The 12489-nt window shown below is 36.7% G+C and overlaps 1 protein-coding gene across 1 annotated transcript in view; it reads left to right on the forward strand.

Moving 5' to 3' along the window:
* Positions 1-12489, forward strand: part of sash1b (SAM and SH3 domain containing 1b) — a 66289-nt gene that overhangs the window by 7289 nt on the left and 46511 nt on the right. The gene's annotated exons all lie outside the window — the stretch shown is intronic.

A 12489-nucleotide genomic window follows, 5' to 3' on the forward strand; every position in this document is an offset into this window, starting at 1 on the left:
CCTCAGCTGTTGTCTGGGGTTCACTAATTGCTGAACTTTAATTTTCCTGTGCAGTCAAATGTGAGCACATGTAATGTAGCACTTTAAAAACACGCAGCAGATTCTTGTTGCTAATTCTTGATTCTTCAGTTCCTTTGGGAACATCCAGATTCTCCTGACAAAGAGTCCGTTAACAGATCGATACAATATGGCTCCCTCAGAAACTATGATTAATAGACTCTGCTCATGGTAATGGGATTCTTTCCTCTGTAGTTGGTAATTTGGTGATTAACTTCAATAAAATTCTAACTTTTTGTTTGTTACATGTTCTATCAGTATCTTAATAAGCCTCAAAACTTCAGAGACCTCTGTCCATTTGCTTTGCCTAAACAAATTCCCCAGAATGGTGAATACATCTTTGTTGTTTGGAGGGTTTTTTGTGTGTTTCTGCTTTGCCAAGGCATCAGAGGACAAGAAGGACCAGCAGGCCCCTATTGATACAAGAAACGAGGATCTGAATAGGACCTGACAAAACACAGGGTCTGCAGCCAGCAGCTGCCTTTGTCAACCAGAGCCTGAATGAGGCGGCGCTTGTTGAACGTAGTTGGTTTTAAAATACCAACTGTGAACATGTATGTTGTGTGGCACAAGAGAAACAGGAAAAATGTAAATGAATGAAAGGAACGGCCTTTTAAACTACTTATAAAGTCTTTGTACCCTGCCGGGTAAACGGTAAAACTTAGACTTTAAACAGTTGAGGAATGAACTTGGTTTTCATGAATTACACGATGCCGACGTGGACACAAACATGACCCAGTGAAAACCGCTAAGAGTTTTCAAAACATCTGTTGTTTGTGCTGTTTAAACATAAAATCAGGAGGGTGAAGATGCGTCCAGGTCAAAACCGGTTTGACGAGAATCAACAATACAGTGATAAACCAGGAGAGTTGGTTTCAAACATTACAACAGGGTTTCCCCCAGTGTATTATCAGCCTGGCGGGCCACCAGGCTTTACTTCCCCCACCAGGCTTTGTTGGTCTTTTAAAAATATTTGTATTTTTTAAGACTTTATTGTTGGTGTTTAGTTGTTAATCTTCCAGTGTTTCAATTGCACATAATATCAACTGATATTTTCAAATTTCCTGTCATCTTTAAACATTTCTTAGCTCAGAAACACGGCGGGACGCTGGATGATTGACTGTCCTAGCGCCCAACCACTGGGCTTAGCAAGTTTTCTGGGGGACACCTTGTACAAACTGTATTTTAAACATCTTACAAATAATGGAAATATGTAGATTTCCTCACTTTGTAACCACATTCATAATGAAGAACGTTGTTTCACCATGACCTGGTAGTATGTACTATCTGTTTCCTGTTCAAAGAAAGATATTTTTGATATTGATGGCAGATAAAGCCTAAAATTGCACGATTCCAAGTCATACCAAACTTATTCAAAAGGAAAAATTTAGAATGTAACCTCAAACATTTTAGATATTTTTTAAAAAATTGCCAATTATGCACAAAGTTTTGCTGATTTATATGGGCTCTGTATCACCCAGGGATTTTTTATTTTTTTAAAGACTGACTTATCTTTACTCTGTTCTTTTGTATATTCCTCACTTTGCCTTCCTTTACTGTCCTGAAAGAGCCGTCACATACAGTGCAGTACGCTGTAATTTCATTAATAAGCAAACCTGGTCATGCTTTAGCCCTCTGTATGCATGCTCTGTATCCGTTATCTCTGCCGTCATCCTGGCAGTGCGGTGTAGGGTAGGCCTACTTATGGACTTTATTGATGTTGTGTCAGGGTGGATTAGGTCAAACCAGTAGACAATTACAGGAATGTGGCTGGATTATTGCTCTGATGGTGCTGAGGGGGGAGGACTGGTGGATGGACTGTGTGAGAGGGGTGGAGGGGGGGGGGGGGGGCAGCACTTAAAAGCTTAACTTGCTACAAACCTGCTTGTCATAAATGCTTTGGGTTTCAGAAAAACTTGTCTGATTCCTCTCCCTTTTAAAACAAATCGCACACGTCTGTATATGGATCTCTGTCATCGTAGCGCCAGCTACTTGGAGTAATCCTGCCTAGCTCTTTTAGGACAGCGTGTGTTTTTCACGCAGTCTGATGCATAATGTACAGCGAGGCTCAATCTCTGACCTATATTTGTGAATTTAAGATTAGAAATGTCCAGAGTCACTTGTTCTGTGTATCTTTCCAGCTAATTTTCCTTGTAAAAGGATCTGATGTCTTTTCCTTCAAGTGGAAATTATTCAGAGGAGCATAAAGCAAACCGTGCGAAGTGCATCAGTCTGACTAGCAGCACTATTTATCAAGCCTGGCTAGGATTCCTGATGTAGTTCAAGAAGTGGTGGACTCCATTGTTCTTGGATTCCTCTAAACAGCCTCCTTCTTTTTACCTGTGATGTTTTGGCTTTTGTTTTTCTGTTGTCTTGGCCTTTACAAACTGAAATCGCAGCATGGTGAAGAAGAAATAACTATCAATACTGGCGGTCTTGAAACGGTTCTTAGCCGTATGTTTCGAATCCAAGTAAATCCACTTTATTTGAGCAATTTTAAAATGAATAAATTTTACTAATTTGCTTTACAATAAATACCTATATGATAACAAAAAGTTTGACTTAAAATAAGAAAATTATATGCAAGTAAAACCGTCAAAAATAAAAGCCAAGTAAAAATGAGAAATTACAACAATGATGAATTATCTGAAATCACTGACTGGATTTGTAAGAAAAAGAAACGGATTCCATTAGGGCATTAAGAATATTTTAGTAATCGAGTACTCTATTGATTATTATTGGGATTAATTGATTAATCTCTCTCTCTCTCTCAAAAAAATGATAAAAACTCTGACAATTCGACGTTGTGCTGCTAGCACTTAGCAACAACTCGTAGGCGGAAGTGAGAGCGCCGCCCAACACAAGTAATGATCCGACGGAACATGATAACAAAACATAGTTTAATGAAGCTACATTTTGCTCAAGGAATTTTAATAATCGAGGTACTGGACTCATTCGAGGAATCATTACAGCCCTAGACTCCAGGCGTGAAAGTGTTTTGGTAAAAAGGGAACAGAGTAACTTCAATAAAAAGTTACTTTCTGTGTGCTGCTGTCTAACTAGCGCTCCTGCACACTAATATTCAGATATTCCATACGAGTCACTGAAGAAGCTACAAGATGTTGAAGCCTCGATTACAAGTTCTTCCTCTTACCCTTCGACTTGGATTATCTTCTAACTCTAGAAAGCAGGTGGAATAATTTCTGTAACATGACTTGAGGATGGGAGCTTTGGCCAAAACAAGCCATGACTCTGGCATGTTTACGTCAGAGAGAATAAAAGTCCAACTCTTTTCTTTTATGTACTTACAATTTTAGTTGGCTGACATGAGCTATTAATCTGTTAACCAGAAAGCTGCATCTCATCTTGCCGCTTTCCAAACGAGGATCAAAAGTCATGCATTTGGGATCCTTTACTTTCCTCTTCCAAGGTAAATGGATATACAAGAGCTGGATGCAACATCAGTCTGCGGCTCTGAGGTCTTTGACAGTTGGTGCAATCCGGATTTGTCTGAAACCTAATGAGGCTCTACGTCGGCTCCAAACATTACCACAGATTTAGTGATTATGTGCCGTCTGTCTTCAGTAGAGGTCAAAATTCACATTCCTGACAAATATTGGCCAAGTTAAGCAGGTTGTTTCACCATAAGTCACAGATGTTAAATCAGGATGGAAAACGGCTCACATGGTCGGCATTATTATCTGTATTGTCACAGCGTTTCATGTCTCCTTGGCAGAAACGTGGCATAAAACAGTAGAGCAGCAAGTTTATTGTACTGGTTTGTATTTTTGACTTGGTTTTTGAAAATATACTTTCTGGTTTTAGAGGGGGGGAAAAAGGCAACTCAAGAACTGTTTCCTTTCTTCAAAATGAGATTCTCTTTATGAGACATAGTATCTTTTTACACACATGTTCGATTTCAGCAATTTTATAACCTGGTAAAGGTCGGATCGGTTATGCATCAAAAGCCTCGACTTTCTTTTTATGCTAACTGTGTAAGTCCTGCCAACAGTGAGTGGAAAAGAAGGCTATAGTTACTTTTCTATTTTAGAAGTGCAGCTATAATTTAACAAACTTTTATTGTTATGCATCATGTTTGTTTCTCATGACTGTATTCAGTAAATCAGCGTTTTTATTGAATTCTCATTTACAAGGATATGAAGTCATGCTTCAATTTGGAGTTTAATTCATGAAAAAATCATGTCAAATGTTTTTTTTTGTGAGCAAAGCATTTATTAAGATTAATGAAACTGACAGTGAGATGATTTGATCATAATCTGGACACCAGAGGGAGAAATGTGGCCTATTAGATTTTAAAATATAGGTCATATGTTGAAGCTTATGGTTTGTTTGCATGCTCAGGCTCTATGCACATTAATAGTTATAAAACATGGCATATATTAGTAATGAGTGTCTCTTGATTTTTGTCACACAGAGAAACGACTGAATATGAGATTCATTGGTTTAAGCTGTTAAAGGTCCAGCTCTTCTAGCATATTTATTCACATTCAGAATAATGCTTCCTTTTTATTATTTTAGTGCTGTTGAAATGTAAATTACTTGTTCCATTTTACAGTTCACACCAAGACCATTTTAAAAAGGAACATCCATTTTGTTCATGTCATTTCTTATTAATCCCACTTGTCTGGATTACAGTAGAAACAACCAGCAGACTAACAACCAGAAGAGACTTTTCCTGTTTTTTTTTTGTCTTGGATTTAGCTGCCGAAATTGAATCCAATCTGACATTTTTTCACACCTTTATACTGTCTGTTCAGTTTTAAAATCTGCCTTTTGTTCTGGGGTCAATGAAAGGTCAGGGTGTGCTTACTCTCTGACTCATTTGGCTTCAGCTTGACCTCGTTGTGTCCCATAATTCACCTGGAAAGAGGGACAAAAGGGGGAGGGAGGGTGCACAGGAATGAGGGAAATACTAACAAAGCATTCAGATGAAGTGGATCTAGTTAAACACTCAACTATGCAATTCGACCTGTGATGATTTCAAAAATGTCAGTGGCAACAACGCTGCCGATTAAGGACTCAACATAGAATTGACTGGAGCTCAAATGGTTTATCAATAAATAAATTCACCACAATTGATTGATTTAATGCATTTAGGATTATAAATAGCTGATAAATCAGTAATAGTTGCAGTTGTTTAGAGAAAAAAAAATCATACTTTGATATTTGTTTGTCATAAATTATGTTGAGGCCCAACTCTCTGTTGGTTTTCAAAAATGTAATTGCATGTTTTTAAAGTCTCTTGCTTCTGAAAGGATCCTGCAGATATTTTCTGATGTTTTTACTAGCAGTTAAAATCTTTAATCAAGTTAATTGTAGGGTTTTATAATTCATTTCTTGTAATCAATCAGAATTTCACTGAAATCTATGTACAGACAAAACAAGCAGTATTTTCAACTCAAAACCCCATTTTGCTGCTAAATTATCGAATAAATAGATATATGAGCTCAACAACAAAGATATTTATTGTTTTAATCTGTTATTTAGGTTATTCAGCCATCAGATTGTTAAAGTCATTCAGCTTTCAAGTGTTTCAGGAACGTCATTGAAAAAATACATTGGAAAATAAAGTGATTTAAGGTGCAGCATATAACTTTTATTTAAAAAAAAAAGAAGTTTTTTTTACATGTTTGTTAAAGCTTTTACTATGTTGTGACAATATAGCATAAGAAATGATCTGAGGGGGGAAAAAAATCAAGCTTGTCTACCTTAAACAACCAATCAGAGCCAGGGGGAGGGTCTCGGCGCTGTCAATCAGTTTTTAACAAATATGTAAAAAACAATTCCTTTTAATAAAAGTTACATACTGCAGATTTAAATGTGTTAAAGCTTTGAACGTGTTAAAATCTATGTAATTAATGAATCTAAATTAAGTCCCGCTTTTGACCTCTCTGGTTTGTTTTGGCTCATCTTTGCCCTCCAAAGCCAAAGAATTACACTTATTGCTGCCTAGTGCACTATGATATTATTAATAATTAATCTACTTTAAAGATATAAATGTATGTGCATCTGAATGTATACTGGCATTAATACTCTATTAGTAAATGCAGAGCTAATGTCTAAAGGCTTGTCTTTGTCTTTAAATGCCTATTTTTGCTTCAGATGCTTAGATTTAAAACAGATTTTTCATGTTTACATATTTGCTTTAAGTTTTATTGCTTTTCTTATGCTGTTTACGTGGGTCCGGCCAAGAAGGGCAGTCGGGAAAATCACAACCAACTTCCTAAATCAGTCGCTCTGTTTGAGACCTTTTCGTGGGGTCAGCCCTGCTGCACAGAGGCTCGTTGGATGATCCCTCAGGCCGTTCAAGGTCTAGTTTGCATGTCTGTCCATTGAACCCAAAGCGGTGAAAGTTTCCCCTCGGATCCTTATCGTGGCCCTTCGTGTACAGCCACTCTGCAGATGAAGAGTTCACGACTTGCCCTGCATCTACGGCCTGTCCGTGCAAGTGAGCCTTCAGACCACACAGACAACATTGTACTTGACCTTTTAGCGAAGCTTTGGCTGTTCGAAGCAGAAACAAGCCAGGGGGACACACTTCTGTCCAACAGTGAATGCTATACGTTCTGATTGTGACCCATTTTCTGCTTGTTTCTGCAGCGGCTAAGACCTTCCTCCCCTTATGAAATTCAGATGGCAATTCATGTGACGCATTGCCATAGATCCAACCGTAACAAACCGTAAGCTGAGCTACGTTCCCTCTGATCCACTTACATCCAATTTTCTCAAGTCTAGTGATCGGTGTCGTGCTAAATTGGGATGACAGCGGTTCCTACATTTATCCACATTACCAGGCATTTAGTTTTCCCAGCCTATTTAATGTACCAAGTACCCCACTGCCAGCATAAGTAATGCATCCACTTAAAGAAATTCTTGAAAAATGGATGCAGCTGCCCTTTACTCTCCGTATTGCCTCGGGTTCACCCATTAACCTCTTTTTCACTTTTAGGGGAAATTTACAATCTTAAGTCATTGCTTGTTCTGGGATGAGAAATGTACAAAGGTAGCTCAATGAATGTGAAAACAGTGGTGCTTTTTTTTTTTACAGAAAGTAAAAAGAAAAACGTAAAAACAATAAAAGCAAAAATTTTCAAATGTTGACAATCTAAGAAAGATGATCTGCCAAATAATGTGTCTTTGATCGAGAAACCTTCTATATTTAGGTCAAGGTTTGATTACTGGAAGAAGGTAAAGGTTGGATGTAAGCGATATCCATCAGACTGTGTGCATTACTGCTTATGTAGCAGCCCGACTGAAAGCATGGGACGTTATGATCTTAGACGAACCTCTTAGAGGAAATTTGATCCGCTTCCTTCAGGTTTCAGATTTGTTTAACTGTAAATCAGTCAGTAAGCTGAAGTTCCTCTCAACTTTTCCTCTCTGAGGGATTGCAAAACCTGACTCGTCAAAGTTCCTCAGACCATCTAAATGGATGTAAAGTAGGGCTGGACAGTAAATCAATGACTATATATATCACGATAAATACGTCCGATAAAATATTCAGTAATTTCGCTAAACTCCGACCCAGAACCGCACAGCATTTTGGGGGATGTAGGCAGAGGAAAGTCTTTAGCTGCTCAACTTCTCACGGCTAGCTAAGCTAGCAGCATCAAGTTACTCGCTCACCCTTTCAACCTTTTTCTTTAGATGAAGTATATATAGTAAATGTAGTTATAATCCTAGCAAAATATTATGTCCGCAAGATGAAATGGAGTGGAAAAAATCCACTCTTGTAATAATTTTAAAGGACCTGATTTTAAAAACGTAACTTTAATAATAAAAAACTTGTAAAAACATCAACTCTTCTTCAGAAATGTAACTTTATCTCATAAGCAGATCCCTCCGTTATATTTTTTTAACTTTTCTTTTGCTGTATTAGACCCTTTACTTTATGTATTTGAATGTATTTTTGACACTTTTTGTCAAAAAAATTGTGTAAATGAAAAATTACACTTTATTTTACCAATTTATTATTCAACTTTTGTTGTTTGCTTTATTCATTCTACTTTGAAGGTTGCAAGACTTTTACACCAACATTGTAAATATTTTGGGGTTATAACTTATTTATATTTGTCTTTGCATTAAAAAGCCTAGTACATGTTAATGTTTGTTTGAAATAAAGTTAAAAAAAAAAAAAAATCCTCACTCATTCTCTGGTTACCTAGCAACAGCCTGTTGAGTAACTTGCTGAACGGTGAAAAGTGAAAACAGCTCGACGGGAAACAGCGGATAAAACAGGAAAAGTTACGCCGGTATTTCAGATATTTAAAACACGAATCAATAATTATCCATCGACTGACATGGAACCTTTACAGCATGATATGTTTTTCATATTGTCCAGCCCTAATGCAAAGGCTAAACATTTTTTATCATGACGATGATCAATATTGGGATAGTTTTGTCAAATTCATCAGTGTAAGTATTATAGTAGAGCCTCGCCTTTTTGTGGTTCAGTATTCACAAATTCACCTATTTGCACATTTTTCTGTGGAACGCAACTCTAAATCATTGCAAGAAAATTTGCCTACGCAAAGACTTTTTTGTTTTTTGTGTAGAGCATATCTAAATTATTGGAAACTAAATGAAGCCTGGGAAACATTTTTTAAGGTAAGTGCTTGGATGGTCTAAATAGAAAAGTGCTGTGAAGTGCCAATGCTTTCTATTTCACCTCTGCTGCCCCTCATAAAAAATGGATTACTTTGGGCTTCAAAATAGGTCGAAAGGAAAAGAACTGGACCAAGTAACGGTGTGTTGTAAACTGAGCTTGTTCTGAAGTCGTAGCGGGTGAAACCAGTCGTCCTGAGCTACACTGGTAGCTTTATTTGTTCATCCATGTAAAATGTACGTTACACACTTATTTTTCCAAAGGCATCTAAGCTTTACGCTCACTTTGTTTTGTTTTAATATATGTTACCGTAAATCTGATATGTGGACGTCTGTCAATACTTCCAGGAAGTTGCCAAAGTACTGAATTTATTCAGACTGAAGTTATTTCTTTCCTTTAACTAGACCTAAGTTCAAGTTTTGAAGCCACCTTCTTCATCCTCGTCTCACAAAAATGTGCACCTGCGCTGTGCCTTTTTTTAAATCTTACCTGGGTGTTTCTGACAGCTCTTTGAATGTTTGTCCTACTTCAGTGACTGTGTGGAGACCCGTTCCTCTTTAGAGAAGCTTTGACGAGCAGGCGGGGATCCCTGCCTGGGACGGTGGATGACATGAATCATGTTCACCGAATGAGTTTGACGTTCCCCCAGGTCCTTCTCGGGAAACCGAGAGAAAGCGATAGCTGTGGAAAAGTAAGCTTCGGAAACCATTAGAGTGGGTGTTGTGTTATCAGCTGAAAGAATTAGGGCAAACCAAATAGGTGCACTCTGTGCAGCTATGCATACCCACATGAAAAGTAATGCCTGTTGTGAAATATTGATTCTCACTTCTTATAACCGTACAGATCTGTGATGGAGATCGGTTGTGAAAGCTACGTTCACTTTTCTTTGTGAAGTTCTTGAGGCTGTTCTGACCTTTCAGCTTATGCTCATAAAAAGCCTGACTTTCATGTAATCATCTTTCAGACTATTTGATTGACGAGGTCGGGATTTTACCCATTTTGGGTCGCCTTTTTCTTGAAAACTCCTAACTGAGCAAGTCGTTCTAAAACTGAAAAGAAAACCAAACTAGAGCTGCAACTAAAGATTATTTTAGTAATTTATTATCCTACTGATTTATTCTGGCAATTAATTGGATAAAAAATTTTATATTCTCCAGATTTTATTTTTATTTAATCACTTAAGTCATTTTTATGCAATATTAGAAATGCAATAAAAGAACCAAAAAGTCTGGTTCCTATAAGTAAGAAAATATTTTTGATATTTTGTAGCATCTACAAAGTATCAAAGTAAGGATGCATCTCCAGATAAAAAATACCTCTAACATTAACATGTGAAATGTTCAGCCCTTCTTGCTTGGCTTGGCATCAATACTAGGTAAAGTTAATCTGTTGACTATTTATTTATGTATTTATTTCGAACATGATAAAATCCTAAAATCACACACATGAACAAGGAATGCAAAAGACAGATTTCTGTACCACAATAATCTTAACATGTTTGAAAAGGAGTAGGAAGAAGTAAGAAACTTATGAACTCCCACCCCATGAACTCATGCAATATTTTCAGATGGACCCTCATTATTACATAAAAAAATTAGAGAAGACATTTGTTAATTGATTTTTGTTAATTAACTATGTTTACATACTGTATGTCTACATACATTCACACACACACACACATATATGCGTTAGCCTCAATTTACATACACACATTAGTGCTAACTCTCACCCATATTTCTATATCTTGTGAAAATTACCTCCTTATATTTCCTTTTAAATTGTATTAAATTTTGACTTTGTTTTAACTCCTCATTTAACTTAATTTTACGCCATGAATTGAAATACAGATGCTCTTTCTTGTTGTGCGTAAACTACAAATCCTTACGTTTGAGTTTAAGTTATATCTTCCTTCTCTTTCATGCTCAGGTAGCCGTTTATTTGATGCCTTAAACATAATTTGAGCTTCTTTAAATTCCACCAGATCTTCAAATTTAAGATGTTTTTTACAAAATTTGAGCCAGATGAAGCTAAAGCTGCCACTTGGAAGAGTTCTAGGTTGAGTGTATATATATATATATATGTGTGTGTGTGTGTATTATTTATTTATTTTTTTACATTTTATGATCTTAAATGTAAATTTATATCAAACAGTTTTGGCTTTATTTTTGAGGTTGTTGTTTCAGCAAATTGCCTTTTTTGAGTCTGAAGGCTCCAGTTAATGATTAATTGATTTCTAAATTGACTGACAATTATTTTAATATTCGATTCATCACAATTAATCCAATGAACCGTCTCAGCCTTACACTGAACCACAGTATCATGTTATTACTGAGCTTGAGCTATTTGGCAAAGAAGTTTTAGTCTGTAGACTTGCAGAGACGAACCCAGAAGACGTGAAGTTGTCATTTTGGGTTTTGTGTGTACTACATCACTTAAAAGATTCTAGGAAATTGACAAGCTCTTTTTGTAAGAGCAATAGCAGCCACATGTTTGACAGAAAAGCACTATCTGAAAAAGATGTCTCCAAGAAGCAGAAATGAAATCAACAGAGAGATGGCGCAGGACTGCAGAGAAGCATCTGGTCTGAAAAATTACTTAATTTTCAGAAAGGCTGCTTTAAAAAAAAAATTAAATCTTTTTATTTGAAGACAGTCAGAGCGGTTGACTTTCAGCCTCTAGAACCTGTACGGTTAATATTTCTATCATCTATAGTGATGCCTGTTTGACTATTTCAGTATTTCTGTTTTTCACAGACTTTCAGTCTGATATTGCATCGTCTATTAGATTCACATTATTGCAGAGTCCTGTGTTGGTGGAAGGAGTGTTTCTGTTTATGGGGTTAGTGTTTAATCCTGCTCTGTGTGTGGGGGTGGGTGGGTGTGTGTGTGTGTGGGGGGGGGGTGTTTACCAACTGTCTGTGCTGGAGAAAGGATTACAATCCCCAAGCTGAAAATGGGTCTGCTGTGTGCATATATGTTTCATAAATGCTAAAAGACGAGAAGAAGAAGAATTGTCACTCTTGATAAGAAAACACGAACCACAGCTTGTACCTGTTGTGAAATGTTAACAAATGTTTAATAAATTGTACCTTTTGGAAAAGTTATGAAATTTATATAGATGGCATTAGTACCAAAATGGTCTCAAAGAACTGCTTCATTTGCTACTTTCATATACTTCTGTGGTTAATATATTTATTAGAGATTTGACATTATATGCAAAACAAATGTAAAAAAAAATCACAATTCCAACAAGGAAGAAGAGAAAGAGGGAGAAAATAAACAGCCAACATTCCTGTAAATACTGTCACCTACAACAAGGTGTGTAGCAAAAAGAAAAATTAACAATGAAGACCATACAAAAACCACTGTCAGGATTTATGGAACCTCAGCCAAAATTTCCAGGGTTTGCTATTCCTCTGTTGAGGGTTTATTGAAAAAAATCATAAAAGATTTCCAGGTTTTATGAAATCTATTTTTAGAGCCTCTCATTACATACCTGATTTTCTCTAGTTTTAAGTTAAGTAGTATGTCTTTTATCCAGTTTGAGGCTGTGGCTGGAGTAGCATCCTTCCATTTAAGAAGAATTAGGCGGCGTGCTTGCAAAGTTGAGAATGTAATGTATGATAATTTTATTACCATATACCAGATGATTGGATCTTAAGTTGTTGGAGGTGTAAGTGGTGAAGTGATTCATTAGTTTGACGGTCGCCATGTTTGACTCGTGCACTCAGAGCAGAAGTCAAGATTATGTTACTTTATTTAAGGTGTTTCTGCAGCTGTTTGTCAGAATGTTCCTGTTAGAAATAA

The sequence above is a fragment of the Xiphophorus hellerii genome, chromosome 19 (genome assembly GCF_003331165.1).
Source record: "Xiphophorus hellerii strain 12219 chromosome 19, Xiphophorus_hellerii-4.1, whole genome shotgun sequence".
Lineage (NCBI taxonomy): Eukaryota > Metazoa > Chordata > Actinopteri > Cyprinodontiformes > Poeciliidae > Xiphophorus > Xiphophorus hellerii.